The sequence below is a fragment of the Seriola dumerili genome, unplaced genomic scaffold, assembly GCF_002260705.1.
Source record: "Seriola dumerili isolate Sdu_G_001 unplaced genomic scaffold, Sdu_1.0 BDQW01000216.1, whole genome shotgun sequence".
Classification (NCBI taxonomy): Eukaryota; Metazoa; Chordata; class Actinopteri; order Carangiformes; family Carangidae; genus Seriola; species Seriola dumerili.
The window spans coordinates 3,897,457-3,913,444 of NW_019174471.1; positions in this window are offsets into that span (position 1 = coordinate 3,897,457).

Below are 15,988 nucleotides of genomic sequence, written 5' to 3' on the forward strand. Positions count from 1 at the left end.
TAACAGTACAGAAGATATACAGATATCACAGTGTTATGGTGAAAAATGTCACCCTTATAGATAGTACTTGACAGGTATCATCTACTTAAGATTTACATGTTGTGTCAGTTACAATGAAACATGACAGATTATGACCATAAATATACTCTTTGATATGTTTTTTTTTACACAGAATGATCGATTGTTAAAATCCTTTCAGTGCTCTTATTCTATGAATATGCATATATTTTATTTCCAAAAGTTTTGAAAAGTCCAACATGAGTTAATTCAAATGTTTAATTAAAGTGAGAATAATAGAGGAACAACTTGAAATGGGCTCAGCAGAGTGCACACCTCCACCAAGGCCAATGTCAGATACAAGTCTTGGTAAATTATCCAGACCTGCCCCAAAGTTTAATGGGTTCTTCCCATGTCCCACACCTCCACCAACTTCAAGTGCAAATCACTTTTTTTTAGGGTTAAGTTAATACTAACTTCTTTTATCAAGGTGTGCTGTGAGGTTTTACAATGTAGCCAAGAGTCAGATGACAAGACTGATACCATGTGTGCACAATAATAAAGCCATAGCCAACAGCTTGTTAGCTTAGCTTAGTTTAGCATGGAAACAGAAGAATGAAATCAGCATTGTTAATGAAAGTAATGAAAATGATTTACAACATATTGAAAAAAAAGCGGGTTTTCTCTCCCTTGTCTACAAACTGGATCACTTCAGCTTTGTATAGTCAAAGGTTGTGAAGATTCCAGTAATCCCTCTTCAAGTTTATAGAGGTTCAAAATGCATAAATTAGTTAATTAAAACTTTTTCCCCCCACAAAACTGCAAACATTACAGTCAGCACTTCATCTCGAGGCCTTAAGCACACTGTCCAGAAGTGCAGCCATTTGCACTTTTTATAAGCTTTATCCCCACCTAGTTATTCTAAGATCTGCTGCTAAATTTGTCTCTCATTCCCTCTCCCTAAGCTTAAGCCGTCAGCCCAGTAATACAGCTTCAAGAGCACATCTCCTACCAACTTATTTATTTATATATGTGTCTGCCTTTGGTTAAGGCCGCCATACTGCCAGGGTGCAGCACAGTGTGAGACGAGGAGGCAGAAATTTTGCGTTACTTCACACTGCTTAAGTCTCTGTGGTATAGCTTATCTGTAAAGCACCCTGTTTGATGCCAGGCAAGGTCATTTTGATAAGTTGAAAATGCAACCACTGAGGAGTTTACTGTATTTGCAAATAGTTAAAGATGAGCATATGTATATTCGTCAGTGACGAACAGAAATGCATTTTTATTTAGACAGAATATTATTTATATAAAGAAAGAAAGAAACATGAAAATTTGGCATTATCAGGTGTGTTCTCTCTAAACGAAGACAGAATACCATTTTATCTGGATCTCATTCACCTCTGTAGGAGTTCAATTTTTTGTGATATTTCACTGTTTTCAGACATTTTGAATTGTTGAATCTTTCATGCCGTTGGTTATTTTTGATGAGTGAAAGATCTATGCAACTTGACACAGAAATGTATTTGTCCCTGCGAGAGCTAACACCATTTTTTTTTTTTTTTTTTTTGTGTACGCGTATGACACCATGTAACATTTTATCTTTGAATACAAGTGTTTCTGTGTTCCTCATCTCATGCTGTTCTCCCTACTGTCAAAAAATGGTGAGGTGATATTTGGGTAACTGCAGGCTGTGAGGTGGAGCACCAGACTCCACCAGAGCGCCTGGAGTCAGCAAAGGGGAGGGACGTCATGATGTGTCAGCTGGCATCACATCACGTTTGGCTCCCAGCAAGGCGAAGGTCTCCGGCCAAATCAGTTTATATAATAGACAGGATAAAAAACAGCAACCTCAGTCAGATGTAGTCTGTACACTTAGACACAATGGGGGCTTACATGTATGCCTGATGTTTCCATGTTTGTCTGTGTGAGTACGTCCAAATGTCCCTCAGAAAGCGCAGGAAAAATAAAACGCTCACAGGATCAACGAACGAAAATCAACTTTTTTTATTTCAAACTTTTTGCAAATATATAATCTATTACAGGGGTTCAGTGGGAGGTGAATCCTGCCCCATGGGGTCAGGGTGGAATGAAATGAGGTTGAACAGGGAGGGATGAAGAAGGAAGTCAAATAGGGGCTGGTGACATGCAAGGAGGTGTGGTAGTGAGGAACCCAGGGAGTGGTGGGGGCACATCTTGATGCTTCATGGCAGGGGAGGACTGAAACAATAACTCAGGCTGAGAATTGTCTCCATCCCAGGCCATCCTCATGCAAACCATGACATAATCATTTTGTATGCTAACTCTATTTATTGATGTAACAGGTGCTGTTAGTGGGCAATATTATATTTTTTAATATGATATTTATTATATATATATATACTGTATATATATATAACAATTTTAGCAACTGCTAAAACTGCTATTAGAAGAGAGAAAAGGGGCTTCAAGTGTACTATATAGTCATAGCAGGAACCCAGAGAGCTAATGTAGGCTATAATGATTATGTTAATAAGTTATTTAAACATTAGGTGGAGGGCAGAGGATCTTTATCTCTCTCTCTCTCTCTCTCTCTCTCTCTCTCTCGGTCTGAACAAGGGTCAACAACTTCTCTCTTGGTTCTTCACTTTTCCCATAATGAAACAAAATCAAACATTCTATAATTGACGTCCATTATCAAAGTCAAACATTGTGTTTAAAGACAGGGCTGGCAGGAGGCAGGAGGTCAAATTGACCACCCAGGCTACTAGGAAATGTCCCACAGCTCCCAAGAGCCTGTCTGCCACTGTTTCATGGACTCATTACCCGTCTTTAATGCTCACTAATACTCCTTAATATGAAATAATAGAAAATATACTAAAGCATTTTGATGCCTAAGAAACCTTTGGGAACCATCAAAGCAGAGCTGATCCTTGTTTGTGTGATACAGCTCAGCCTGCCGGCTCTCAGCTGGGAAAAGGTGGGAATAAAGCTATTGGCCTTGCCTCAGAAGTGTCCATTCCCCCTAGTTTGCTCTGACTGGTTATGGGAGACGTCTATCTACAAGCTTGAGTCATTCAGAAAAGCTGTGAAAAAAAAGTTTCTTTTTTTTTTTTTTATAGATGTGAAAAAAACAGGGTTTTTTTCCAACAGAAAAGAATATGTCATTATGTCTTACCTTAGGTTATACAGAGGATTAGGGCCACAAGCAAGTTTCTTTGTTTTTTTTTAGAATTCTGACTGTAATTTTATCATTCTGACTTCAAAGTCAGAATGATGAGAAAAAAGTCAGAGTTCTGAGATTTAAGTCAGAATTCTAAAATAAATTTTCAAAAATTCACGTGCCCCTAATCCTCTTCAGTATGGTTACGCTCCTGGTCTTCCGGGACCCCCCTGAAGTGAAAACTGATCCGATCTTTACTCGGAGGTCTTCATTTTGTAGCCAGAAAGCTAACAAGCCAGAACCACTAACCACTAACACGGTCTAAACAGTAGGCTGTAAATCAATAATAAATCATAGTTATGTGACTATGGTTAGCACCAATTGAACTGAATATTTGAATTCTAGAGACTCTAACTGATCTAACAAGGTAGCCTGTCTATATTGACAGGGCCGTATGAGGTAAAACAATATTGTACAACATAATGTACAATAAACTAATTTATCATTGTGTTGTAAAACTCATGTTAGTGCAAACTGCTGAAAATAACTGGGACATCCTCGGATACATGAGAAGACGATGACGATGATGATGACGACAACGACGATGATGATGATGACAATGACGATGGCGATGGTGATGACGATGACGATGACGACGATGATGATGATGACAATGGCGATGGCGATGGTGATGACGATGACGACGACGATGACGACGACGACGACGATGATGATGATGACGATTGACAAAGCTGCAGTTGATTGACTCTCTTGTTTCTAGAGCTGATCACAACGCTGCTTCATTTATCAGCATTTCTTTAACGATATGTTTGCTTCAAACATCAGCTGGAGTCCTCTTCATCAGGATTACTGCATTTGGAGAAAAACTAATTCTGTCCACCAGACTGTAGGAGTGGACTAAATCATAAGCACCTTTCAAAGGATTCTTTTTATCTGTAATTTCAAAATTACAGATAAAAAGATTGCCTTAATTCCAGGCTTTGGGGGGGCCCTGTGAATTGTTACTGTAGTTGTTCAGCTCAGCTTTGGTTGTAGTTGGTGTTTTCATGCTGCTGGTGGTGAAAACATATGTGTAGTTATTTTTGAGTATGGCTTCTGACTGGCAGCTGTATGCCAATCCTTTCCACAGTACATCACATCAACATCACTCTGGCCAGACATGATCATCACCTCCTGCGTTGACAAAACAGCTGATTGTGCTCAAGAGGCTGATCCTTTGACAGTTAAGTCAGGGGCCAGATCAACCCGGGCTGATCAATCCCGTGGGTGAGGGTTTCTGATGCTGAGAGATCCAAAACACCTGAGGACCCCAGGTCACATCACTGATGATGTGTCACTGTATCTTGCACAAGGAAGTCAGGTGTGATAGTATAAAGAAAGACATATTCCATACAAAGAGGAGGTTGAGGTGGAAGAATGACAATGGACAAAATGTATATAAGCCTGTTTACATTTATGGCTGTGATTCCTGTAGTGTTATAAACAACACAACAGACTGTAACAGACAGGACAGGAAAAAAAATAATGAGCTGAACACTTTCAAACAAAAGTGACCTTTAGACTAATTTGTTCATAAATGTTACCTTTCATTTTATATTTAACACCATAATTAAACTGTTTATTCATCAAGCGTTTTCTCATTTTGATCACACTGCACTGTGCTTTTGTTTTTCATTTGTCTTCCACACAAAAGCTGCTAATTAAAGATCTTTCGATATAGTAATCATCAATAGAGAGTGGCCCATAAACAGAAAGCAACACAAATGAATGATGATAGGTCTTTCTGAATTTCTTGCTCTCACATGACATAAATCAATCAGCAGACAAAATAGGGTTGCTAGCCCATTTATGATTTTGATTCACTGAACAGTGCTATTCAAATAATAGCAATGTTTAGCCCAGAGGAAGCTGATCAAGCTTTCTTCTGAGGGAGTTTTCTGCCTCTCAGGTCCAAGAATCAGCCAGTTGTATCACTGATGATGTTGGAAGTGCCACTCAGTGTGATAACTTTGAAGTGATTGGGGGGGGGGGATTTTTGTTTATTCAGGAGCCAGGTGCAGATAACAGGTCCATTAATGATTGGAAGTTGATTACAAGTCACTTCTGCAGAGCACAGCGTGGTGCTTCACAGTTTAATCAAGAACAAAAAGTTAATGGGTGCAGTTTCACATTTGTTTAGGCATTAATATCTAGGTTAGTGTTTATCATTGAATGTTTGGCAGAATATCAGATCATCTTTTCATTTCAGTTTAGTGCGGAGGCAAAAAAGAAAGGCCTTAATTATTTGAACCTTCAAAGGAACTGAATACCTAATAGTGAAATTTAATCACCACTGAATGCTTAACATTGACATGTAAATTGCAATGAATTTACAGTACTAAAATATTTTACTTTTAACACTATCCAGTTGAATTTATGTGGTAGAAAGAGAAAAGGTGGTGGTGTGACAATGGAGATTGGGGTCTTTTCCTTTATAAAGCCAAAAACAGAGGTGTACAGACTGGCTTAAACCATGTATTTATCTATCTCGTGTAAGTTGCAATTGTTAGCATATCCAGCTAACTAGTGTTAGCAGGAATACAGTAGTATTTCCAAGACCAAGAAGCAGATCATTAGCTAAATACGTCATTTTGTAGGGCGACGTTACAGAAGCTCTGTTCAGCGAGGGAACATCCACTGTGTGGGAGCCTGTCCTGGATGCTACTGTATCAGAGCATTAGCTAACGTTAGCTACAGCAACAAAATACTTTTATTTATTTTATTACTGTACTGAAAATATGGACAATACAGTAAAACTCAAATTATAAGTTGATTATTTGATCAGGGAGTCATCAGAAAGTTAATTGGCAACTAATTTGATGACTGATTATCTTTGGGTTTTTGACTGTAGGTCGGACAAAACAAGACATTTGATGATGTCATCTTATGCTCTGAAAACATATGATGGGCATTTTTCTTTGTTTCCCTATGTTTTATCAAATGAAATGATTAATAGATCAATCAAGATCATAATCAGCAGATTTAATCGATAATGAAAATATCGTCAGTTGCAGCCCTGCAGTAAAGCATAGCTGGGTGCATGTCAAAGTACTGTATGTTTCACATGTTGTTATGCTCGATTGAAATGGTGTTAACATTTATAATTTTTCTAGTGCGCTACAATGCAGTTTTTGTGTTATAGAGCTGCAATGATTAGTTGATTTCTAGAAAATGAATCCAAGGCTATTTCAATGAACAGTTCATTTTTTATGGCATTTTTCTTGCAGAAATACTGATTCCAGCTTTTTAGATGTGATTTGATGCTTTCTTTGTCATGCATGGCAGTAAACAGAATATCTTTGTAAGGCTGGGCAATTCACGGGAAAAGTATGAATACAATATTTAGAACCTCTCACCAACTTTATCTTGTTCATGTCGGTTAATTCAGTCAATACTTTCCCCAGTGCATGATTTCATGAGCTCTCCCTTTAAAAAAAATTCTAGCTAGCTCTCAAGTACATTCTTGAGGTTTAAGCTTGAATTATCTTGAATTTTAGTGTCTGAATTTGACAATGACAATTTGAGCAACTAAATTTCTTGATTGGAGTTTGTTTATCTGAATGGAGCCAGTCGAATATACAGCAGTTTATGGATATCTTGGACTTGAATTTTCAATTTGAATTTGTGAATTCTTTAAATGTATACACTGGAAATCAGGTTTTTAAAATAAACTAAAAATTACAAGAGGGGAATTCAGACCGCATAAGTTCAGATAGATAGTTTTCAAACTTAAATATCTCAGTGGAATAAATGCAATAGTATTTACAACTCAACATTAAGTCTTCAGTGGTGATTCAAATCTTTTTGGTATTCAGGCACTTCTGTAGTCAGAATTCATACAATGCATTGTGGCAGTGGAGGTGTGTTACAAAGTTTGGCTGGTGTCTCTAATGAGCACTTTTCTTGTTGCTGAAACTGTCAAGCTCTGTGCTCGAAGGGTTGAATGTAATCATTCTCCACCAATATGAAATAATGAAGGATGAAGGGTAATTGTTAAACAAGTGGCCTCCTGGGAATCTTTACAAGATTGTACCTGACATGTGTGATGTGTGTGAGGTGTTGTGTTAGCATGGATGCGCATATAGACGCACACACACACATTCTGTCTCTCTCTCTCTCTCTCTTTCTCCCTCACAAACACTTGCAGATTAAACCCTATTAATGCAAACTCAAAGCCCAAGTGACATCTCCAGCAGCGTAATGAGAAATTTAGCAGGAATCTGAGACTGATTATCAACTGCAAATTTGTTGTAATGCCAGTAATCAGAGAAGATGGTACAGTGGAGAGGGAGAGAACTGAAGGGAAGCCAACAGCAAGCCTGAGCACTAATTAAACCGTACCTGCAGCTTGTTTCCTGCCATCTTTTTTTACATGACAATGCTGCCAAGGCCCTAAGGAGAATTCATTCCTGTGCCACGGAGAGAGACTCTGATTTAATGGTTTGCTATTTATTGTCGAGTCCACCTACTTATCTGGCTTAAACGACTAATGAATAAACATTACAACATGTTTTTGATTTTAAAAAATTGCTGTGTTTAAATGTGACGGCTTGGAATCTTCGACATTCACTCACCCATTGCAAATAAGTGTCCCAATGTCAGATAGGGAGCGCAAACTAAAATGATAATCGCTTCATGATATTCTTCTCCGCTCAGGTTCGCAGGGTTAATCACAAAATTAACTTATCATCTTTCTCGATGAAGTAATTAAGCAGCGCAGGACAAACTCTTCACATAATTGAGGGTGAATAATGAGGAAGAGGTACACAGTCTAGTGGGAGGGAGAAATTTGGAGGAAAGATCACAGATTGGTAATTAGGAGACAGGACACTTGATGGATCCTGTAGGAGAAATGTTGTTGTGCCACTTATGGCACAGTTCTATCGTTGTGATATATAAGAGCACAGCAGTAATGAGAGGACGGCAACTCCGCAGGCAAATTCTGTTTTCACACCCCACTCTTAATAAACCACCTATGTGTGACTCAACCAGGCCAGAGTAGATTTATTTAATACACAGAAATAGATCGGACGATACACAAGCTGCACATTAGTGCTGGTGTATGTACATAAAGTTTTGTAAGTTACAGAGTAGGCGTCTGGCTAAAGGTCAGAGGTCTGGAGACTGTATTTTTCTTTTCGAAAAACAGGAAACAGACTGTTGTTTTCGCTTCGTCGTAATGAGGATCCTTCACATCCTCTTGTTTGATGGAAGAGAATGAAAGTTGAACTGAACAGTAATGGAACTTTTGTCTAGTTGTCTCAAAATATGCAGAAATCAGCCAGTGCTTCCTCCAGTGAGGCCTCTGTTCTGTTCAGGGTTGATCATTCAACTCACCTTCATCTCAATCAACTTTAAAATCAAAAGAGCTGTACGTTAGTACTGAACACAGCTACAACATGGACAGACAGGCCTGCAACTAAAAAATAAAATCAGTTGAAATTATGCTGTCTTTGACCAACAATCCAAAACTAAAATACATTCAATCTGTCATCACATAACACAAAGAAAAGCAGCAAATCCTCACTCTGGAGATGCTGGAGTTAGAAAATGTTTGTCATTTTCGTTTTTCACAGTGACCTAAAAGACTCATCAAACATAAAACAGCTGCTGAATGATTATAATAAAACGGCTGTTGTTACCTCAGCTCTTAAGCTTATTGTACAATAGTTAGGTCTTGTTTTAAGTGCTTGAACTAAGGACCAGAGCTGTGTTTTTGTTTTGTTTTGTTTTGTTTTTTTCTGCGAGGCCAGTCTCCAGCATTACATGGAAGTTAATTAGGGTAAACAACTAATATAGCTTTTGGTCTCATTACGCAGCCTGGACATAAAATAACTTAACCCTATAATGACACCGTGCCTCCTCAGTTCAGGCTGCTTGGAAACTGTGAAACAGATATAAGGGTTGTGATGCTTTAATTACTATTTAACTCAAAATTTAAATTAGTTTTGCTAAGCGTCTCTCTACTCCCAGATAGCAAATTAAATCTGGCCCAGACTTGGGCCACGTGCTTGTTTTCTTCTGGCCCAGTATACACCCAGTTCCACAGCCCCCATCTGGCCCATATACAACATTATTGTCAGATACTACTTCCATATCTGGTCCAATTCGGGCATACACACAGGAAATCTTGTGGCTGTCAGACAACACCGGAGGATAACAGCCGGAGTTTGCCCAGATGAGGGCCGAGGACCCAGGCATATGTTGAGCCAGAAGTTTCATTTTATTATCTATATTGAACTGAATATAATGAATGAATTGACAAGTTAATACATTTAATTATGCAGGAATATTTAACTGAACGGGAAAAATAAATAAAGTAAATTTACCTCTAGCTTAAGCTATCTGTGGCTATATCTAAAGCTAGCTATAGCATTCTTCCATAAGTTCTGTTTAGCTCTGTTTTTGTTTGCTTCTTTTTTTCATAGCAATGATACATTTCTGTGCCGTAATAATTTAGTAAACATCTGATGTCTGATTCAGGCTAAACTCAACACCACATGTAAACACCTGCTGTGAACAATGTTGATAACTGACTTCATCAGACATACAAATTATTTACAGTTCACAATCAGCAAATTGTATAATGAAGCTTTTCATTTGGAGCCTGATTTGTATTAAACGTCAGATTCAATCAGCAATCAGAGGTTTGTTTGACCACTGAGACACAAAGGTGTAATGTAATTTAAGACAGTTTGAGGGAGAGGTGTGCAGGACTTTATGCTGTTGTCAAAGCCTCAGTTTGCCGTTCATTTACATCTCCAGTGTAGGATGTTTCCGGTTTAATTGTGAGGTGAACTTGGCCATATTCAAATGTGAACCTGTTCTTGCCAAAAAAAAAATGCTCACTGCTCACTACTTTTTCCTCTGATGAAGATCATGGGATGTGATTGAAAGCACCATTCAATTATTTATATGAAATATTCTGAACCACTATTTCCAAGGCCAAGAAGGAATGTTTATGCTTATGTTAGTCTGTTTTCCATGTGGTGCTACTGAGACATTTATAACAATTATTCTGCTGTTTAGTAAAAATAAATGCATATGTTAGTTAGCATGTAGATTTTGCAGGTTTAAACAATAACAAATTAGATCTGGATGACACACATTCTCTGTGAACTGTGTGGTCCATAAACAAAAGCTCATAAATCCCATCATGTTTGATTACAAACAGCACCACACAGTGCACATGGAAGCTTCAAACACTGATGTTCTCATTATACTTTTAGACTGTTGTTTAGCTCTTACTCAAGTGTAATGATTGGGTAATCAAGCAGCATTTCCATAATGCGATATGATGTGATAGTCTCAAGCTGAAGCGTTTAAATGAAGCAGATATAAGGCCTGGTGTTATGTCAATATGAGGCCTTCAGAGCTCAGTGTGGATCTATAAATGTCTGCAGAACAGGAATTCAATGTCCACTACAGCCCTCAGTGCTAATGTTGGTTTAATGTGCAGGACTGTAGCACCAGAGGTGTTATTAGGACCATTATGTTTCCCAAAAAGACAGCATCTATCTCTTCTGTATTTTCTGCATGGTGAGCACATGAATACTGCAAATCAATACAGAGAATAGCAATCATGAGAAACCGCTCGAGCGTTGGTGAAAAGTGCGACACGGCAAGCGGCGCTCGCTGTTTAACGGAACATGCACGGCCTGCTTAGGCCTTGCTCAATTTATCGACTGCTGCAAGAAATCAACAGTGGCAAGCAGCTTAGCAGCTCTCTCATCCCATAATAGACTCCATTCATACAGGCCTTTTATTCTGCGCGCGCCGCAAGGTGACAAATGGACATAATGCCTGCCAGCCTGCCTCTGAATTTATTTGATTTTTTTTTCTTCCTCCTTCTCCTCCCTGTCCTCCCTTCACTTGTGATCCTCACTGATGCATCTTGACGCTCTCAAGTATCCAGAGTAAATTCACTCTGCCTCTATTGCTGTTTATAACCTTCAGACTGCCAGGAACGATCTGTGTATGCACACCACAAAAAGCCATTGTCATCCTTGAATAACTTGAGCACAGAAAGAGGCAGGAAAGGTATTAAAAAAAAATTTAAAAAAGCCTGAAGTGTGGTAAAACAACAAATAACATATGGAGTTAAGAAAAGTTAAGCAAGTCCTAGAGATAATTTAAATTTCCTTAATGGTAATACAAGTGCATGTGTGTGGGTAAATATTGTCCATGCACTGCATCATAATTTCCAAAAGCACAGATGGTAACTGAAAAGAAATTGTTAATATAAATCAAATGGTAATTTGTTTATAGCCACAACGGCAAGTAAATGCATCTTCTCAGACTGACATCATTTTATTATATATAAACAAATATGTTTACTGCTTTTCAAAAGTTTAGCAAAACACCATCAAGCACCCAGTTCTTGTTTACTCATTAAAAAAAGGGGGAATAAAGTCAGAATGGTCATAATTCCACGTGAAGATGCAGAGCATTAATAATGAGAGCATTTTACTACGGGTGTAAATAAATATTTCAGCCTTAGAAGCCTCGTGTTGGTAATCTATCACCCCACTCCCAAAGATGGGATGCTCCCCGCGGAAAGATAATTCACCAGTTGTGGCTCCTGAGCAGCAGATGATCTATACAGTCCTAGAAAAGGTTATTTATCGCTTTCATAATTAAATTTGGTATCTTGGTGGAGAGGCTGTCGCAGTATGATTAATCAAGTCCCACTGGACAGAGCTGGAAAGGGCCAAGTAGCAGGTGTTGCTCACTCCAGCCTGAAATGCTGCTCCTCTCTGTGGTGGGTGCACACAAACATGGCGCTCAGGTTTCTGCAGGTCTGAACAAAGGGAGAGCCTGGAAAAAAATACCTGACCATGAACGAGATGCATGAAACTTTGACAGGGTTCAGAGGTCAACCTCAACACAAACATTGATTTAGATTTTAAAAACCATTTGTACTACAGCTAAAGGATATTAGTCAATGAATTGATTTTGTCACCTTAGGCTTTAGATAATTCTGATGGATATTTCCTGACATGATTAATAGAAAAACTTTTTTTTTTAAAAAGCAAATGAAAACAATCATTAGTTGCAGTCTTATTGCGAAAGCGTTCTTTTTTCACTCACTCACACAACAATTATTATAAACAAGGGCCTATGTGTACAAGCCTGTTTCCCCTCCCAGAGTTTAACAAAATAATTAATTTAGATTTTTTAATCAGCTGTTTGTATATCAATACCTCCGCCTGCTTCACCAGTCTTTAATGTTACATCAACAACCCTGTGGCAGCCATTATAAGTACTCGTATTATCATTGACTCAACACATGTACCTGTGGACCATCAAACACATGTGATCTAGTTAAAAGCACATTTATCGTACTAGGCTAGCTCCACCAAAGCCCGGCTCTTGGCACATCACCACCGCCTGTTGATCAGTGGAACGGTGTGAAGCCATTGGCAGCAATGTACGTCTCTCCACCTACGTGCACATGCAAACAAAATGGGAACCCACTCATTAAAAAGAACTGCTGTGGAGCAGCATACACACATTCATTTTAATAGGTAATATTATCTCTTCTGGCTTCTAAAATTACTCAGGCAATTATTAAGGTTGCAACCACACATTGAGGTACAGCCAGCAGTGCATAACAGCAACTATCTTTACTATCTCTCTCTATGTATAAGGTCGGCAACTAATGATTTTTTCAATACTACAATAATATTGTTTTCCCCTTGTGAGTCTATCTGTGTGCGTGTGTGTGTGTGTGTGTGTGTGTGTGTGCATGCGTGCGTGCATGTGTGTCAGCAATTTTTTGAGCATTTTGCCAGGTGTCTGTCACAACCTGCAAGATACAGTCACAAAACTTTACAGGTAGTTTGAATCAAAATGAAGGCCGAGTTCAAAGATGGGTGTGGTCCAACTCATGAATGCTGAGTTCTCATATCTATTACATATAACATCAGTACTCATGTACTGATTAACATCCACATGTTGACAGGCTAGCGTGATGCCATCACCAGGTGGTCTCTAGTTTCTTTTAAATCAAAAATAGTTAAAAAATACTCTCACAATTTCCCAAAACCTATGATGTCTGACCAATGGTAAAAAAAAAACAAAAAAAAATCAATATTTTCGTTTTACAGTGATATAAAATTTCCTCACATTGAGAAATTAGAACCACAGGATGTTGTTGCTTTAAATACGACTGATCTCATTATCAGTTTGAATGTTGATTGTTTTTTGTTTTTTTTGTTTCTTTCTTTTTTATTTATTTATGTGTTCATAAAATGTAAAAAAAAACTCAAGATGTCGTTTTTAAAATGCTTTTGTTTGACAAATAGAATTAAAAAAAAAAAAACCCTGACTAGTATGAGATTATAAACCAATATCACATGAGTCCCACTAAAGAAGAAAAATGTATCGCCCTCTAGGACCTCTGCGATACACAAATACCTGACAAGCTTTTGTTTTTTTCACCTTAGATGGATGAGTGTTGGAATAATAGACATTTCCATTTATTGATTAAATGTTACCAATCGAACAATAGAAGACACAGAGCGAAGGATGATGGTGTTCTCGTTGTCATGAAGGAGTCTTTTAACCACAAGAATGTGTATAATGAATATGAATGGGAGCGTCTGGTGAATTAAGTAATTAAATCGGACACACTTTGAAAGGTGACGGAGATCCGCACAGTCACTGTCACTGTAATGCTCAAAGCTGTGAGTCGCCATGTCAACAGTGTGGAGCGGGGATGAACTGACTATAGGACAACACAAAGTCAATATCTGTGTTGAGCACAAAATGAACACGGTGTTTAATCCTATGTCCACAACCATAGTCTGCTCCATCACATTGCTTCGCTGAACCGTTGTTCAATTTACCTTCCACTGCCAGCCTCAAGGCACAGGGAGAGGGTGTGTGGTTTTATTAGACCCGGCTTTTGTGTGTGTTTTTGTGTGTGTGTGTGTGTGTGTGTGTGTGTGTGTGTGTGTGTGTGTGTGTGTGTGTGTGTGTAAGGGTGAGAACATATGATCAGAAACTATATGGATTACTCTCTGCAAAAGCCGTTCCTAGACTTGTTTTGAAAGGCCTCAAATTGGCAGAAGTAGTGGGAAATGTGACAGCTCCTGTTATGAGTTGGTCTGATGATGATCGTCTCACTTCCCTGACAAATGCGATTAAAAAGCAGCCATTATGTAAAGTTGGGATTAGCGAGGTTTTGACAATCTCCGGTAAAAAATAGGACAAATTGAGTCCTAGAGCTATATCCTGAGTGTTTATGTTAATCTACAGTGGTACAGTATGGGACCTGTGCTAAGCAAGGCACTTTTAAGGTCTTTCATCTTCATCTAGGTGCTGCAGTCAGCGCCTTGACCAGAATGTTCAAAGTGAACAGGTACAGTACAGATGAGGAAAAGATTAGATTTTTCATTTCTCCAATAATGGTATGCAGGTTCAGTGCATGGTTCATCAGCATGGGGTACAGCAGGTTAATAATTGCCTGTCAAATGGGTTCAAGTTGCTAGCTTTTACTTCGTATTAGTAAATGGAAAATTAAAGTGAGGCTGTAACTTTTGCTGAGCAGCAGCAACAGCAACAGTGGCAGGGGTGATTACAGGAAGCTGGTGCATTCAATTCTGTTCTGCGAGTGGTTAAGGGTCCTGGAAGCTGCCTACTCCTAAAAGCTATCAGGTAAGGTACAAAAAACGAAGCTGATCAAGCGCTCTGGCAACAAACATAAAATCATCATCCCAGTACAAACAAAACAGCAACCTCCGGGGCTGATAAATGAAGCCAACGATGAAGTGCCAAAAACTGCAGTTCCTCAAATGGCCACTAGAGTCTGGCTCCAAAAGTGAGCCCTTAGACTCTGATGTTGTTATCTCCTTCATGTCAACTGTACAGGGGGTTTATTTTTATATAACTCACCCTGTTGTGCAGTCAATTGATGTGATGAAGTTTGTGATCCTGTTTTTTGAGGTGAGTGAAATTCTAGTATTATTTTATTTATTTGTCAGCACTAATTAGCAGGTATCAGCAGTGTTTTGCCAGTTCACACTTAAAAGAACTTGTTCAAAGTTCAGTTCATACAGATGAAAATGAACTAGTTCATGTTAATAGTTAATTTATTTTTAAATTTCACAGTTCCAAAAATGAATAATTCACATTCATTTGTTCCATTTTTTTAAAATGAATAGGCCACAATAATTTTTCAATAGAACCTTTCACCAGCCCCAAATCTTTGCCACTCCCAAACTAAATGAATTATTGTATACAGCTGAAGAATCACAGACATGAGTGACATTTAAGATCCATATATAAATATAATCCGTCTTCACTTGTTTGTTCACTTGTTTGTTCATAAAATTGATTCAAATGCTCAAACAAACAGGCTTCAGCAGAAGTAGATGCGTCTGTACCGTCTATACCGCTCTATGGTACCGCTAGCACCAGCCATGCTGGGCCGTGGACGTGCCGTAAAACTGTCGTAAAGCATTCATAATTTTTAAACTGATTCGTTCAGTCCAGCGTTGAACGCCATTCATTGAACACGTTCATGCACAACACTGGGTATCAGTGTCTGCACTCACCATCCCTGTCTTGTTAGCTTGGCTCGTTAATTAGCTAATTAGCCAGCAAATGAATTAGCCTTGGGTTAGCCTTCCAGCAAGACACATGGACACCCAGCTATGCTAATGATGCTAATGGGAACATATGCTTGCCATAGTTATGAAACCAGCAAGCGCCAAAGTCTCGCCCCACCTCTTTACACATTTTTGGTTTCACTTAAAAAATGTACTTAAAAAATCTCTGCTAAAGATG